The following is a 2,500-nucleotide window of genomic DNA, read 5'->3' as shown; positions in this document are numbered from 1 at the left end:
TCTTTCCACTGCTTCACCCTAGTAAGCTTCCGGCATACCAGTGAGACAGCCAAGTCCACGGAATGCCGACAAGATACATTGGGGAAGAATGATTCTTCCGAATCTAAGCCGCTATTCTTGGCCAAAGGCCATCAGGTACAACATCCATCCGTTCTCTCGTTGTCCACACCGAGACAACTTGGCTACAAGTTCAGTCATTTCATGCTACCGACCGAGCAAGTTTAGTCGACTTTGCTCCTTTTTCCTCCAAATACCCTCCTTTCGTACCCGAGAACACATTACCGAGCAGGGCTTACTGTTACGGACCGATACAGCTCAATTGCTCTTTCGGTCTTTCCCGATGCCTGCCCTACATTATAACCCGAAACCGTCTATTCCCCCAACCAAGTTTAGACACTTAGAAAAATTTCGAAAATTTCGATTTTTCAAAACTGCTCCAAAGCGCTCCCCATGGCATTCCAAACATGCGTCACCATGTCAGAGTTACGAAAACGAAGAGATTTCCACGAAGATGACCGATGATTGCCGAAATTTTCTGACGAAAACCCGAAGCTCAAAGACCACACCCTAAAGAGCGCAAAATTGGGATTTTACACTTTTTCAAAACTTTTTGCAGGAAACTATTGGCCAGCTCGAGTCACGTGCAGGCGCTAAGTTTGGCGCTGTCACATCATCGTTAAGGGGGTGTTCTACACTATCTTAAAACTGGGCGTCGGTCCCCCTATTCTATAAGCACCCTTAAGGTTTTCACCATTTTCAAAACTTTTTGCGGGAAACGATTGGCCAGCTCGAATTGCGTGCAGGCGCCAAGTTTCGCGCTGTCACATCATCGTTAAGGGGGGTGAGCTACACTATCTTAAAACTGGGCGTCGGTCCCCCTATTCTATAAGCACCCTTAAGATTTTCACCATTTTCAAAACTTTTTGCGGGAAACAATTGGCCAGCTCGAGTTACGTGCAGGCACCAAGTTTGGCGCTGTCACATCATCGTTAAGGGGGTGTTCTACACTATCTTAAAACTGGGCGTCGGTCCCCCTATTCTATAAGCACCCTTAAGGTTTTCACCATTTTCAAAACTTTTTGCGGGAAACGATTGGCCAGCTCGAGTTACGTGCAGGCGCCAAGTTTCGCGCTGTCACATCATCGTTAAGGGGGGTGAGCTACACTATCTTAAAACTGGGCGTCGGTCCCCTATTCTATAAGCACCCTTAAGATTTTCACCATTTTCAAAACTTTTTGCGGGAAACAATTGGCCAGCTCGAGTTACGTGCAGGCACCAAGTTTGGCGCTGTCACATCATCGTTAAGGGGGGTGTGCTACACTATCTTAAAACTGGGCGTCGGTCCCCCTATTCTATAAGCACCCTTAAGATTTTCACCATTTTCAAAACTTTTTGCGGGAAACGATTGGCCAGCTCGAGTTACGTGCAGGCGCAAGATTTGGCGCTGTCACATCATCGTTAAGGGGGGTGTGCTACACTATCTTAAAACTGGGCGTCGGTCCCCCTGTTCTATAGGCACCCTTAAGATTTTCACCATTTTCAAAACTTTTTGCGGGAAACGATTGGCCAGCTCGAGTTACGTGCAGGTGCCAGGTTTGGCGCTGTCACATCATCATTAAGAGGGCGTGTGTTCTACTAAATTAAAACAGGGTGTCGGTCCCCTATAGTATAAGCACCCTTAAGATTTTCACCATTTTCAAAACTTTTTGCGGGAAACTATTGGCCAGCTTAAGTTACGTGCAGGCGCCAAGTTTAGCCAAGTTTAACCCTAACCTTCACCCTAACTCTTACCCTAACCCTAAACTCTAACCCTAGGGTTACCCTAACGCTAACCCTAACCCTAAACTCTAACCCTAGGCTTACCCTAACGCTAACCCTAAGTCCAAAAGGCTCCCCCACTCAAAAGCCAATAAAACAAAAACCAAAAAACCAAAGCCCAATTGCCCAAACATCTTTCCAATCAAATTACGACAAGTCCACAAAGTAAACCGTCCGAAAGGGACCTGGCCCAAAAATTTCAAGCACTCCAAAAGGCTCCCCGAGTCAAACCATTTCAAACGAGAGGAGCCTTTCGGACTTAGAAAAAATTTCCACTGCCAGCTCCCAAGCGAGGGGAGCCTTTTGGACTTTAAAAAAAAAATTCACAGTCACGTCCCAGACCAGACGTGGCCTCCTTTACATCACTCGGCTGCCACAAGCTAGCCCAAGCCTGCAGGCACCACTTCTTCCTTGGCACCCTCCGGCCAGTGGCAGACGAGGGGAGCCTTCTTGGACTTCAAGAAAAAAAAAGACATGTTTTTAACAAATCTTAGAACAAAGGCTTAATCTCAGAAGATCGTAGCAACAAGGCTACTCTACAACTTACAATACCCCGTTCTTTATTTAAGTCGTCTGCAAAGGATTTATCTCCAGAAACATTAGAATTTGCTATCGGTAGTGCCTTGGAGGTTCTTGTCCTCCTTGGCACCTTGGGACGCATGAGGACCGAAGTCCTCTATTC

This window comes from Orbicella franksi, unplaced genomic scaffold (assembly GCF_964199315.1).
Source record: "Orbicella franksi unplaced genomic scaffold, jaOrbFran1.1 SCAFFOLD_333, whole genome shotgun sequence".
NCBI classification, from domain to species: domain Eukaryota; kingdom Metazoa; phylum Cnidaria; class Anthozoa; order Scleractinia; family Merulinidae; genus Orbicella; species Orbicella franksi.
Note: the sequence above shows the minus strand (reverse complement) of the source record.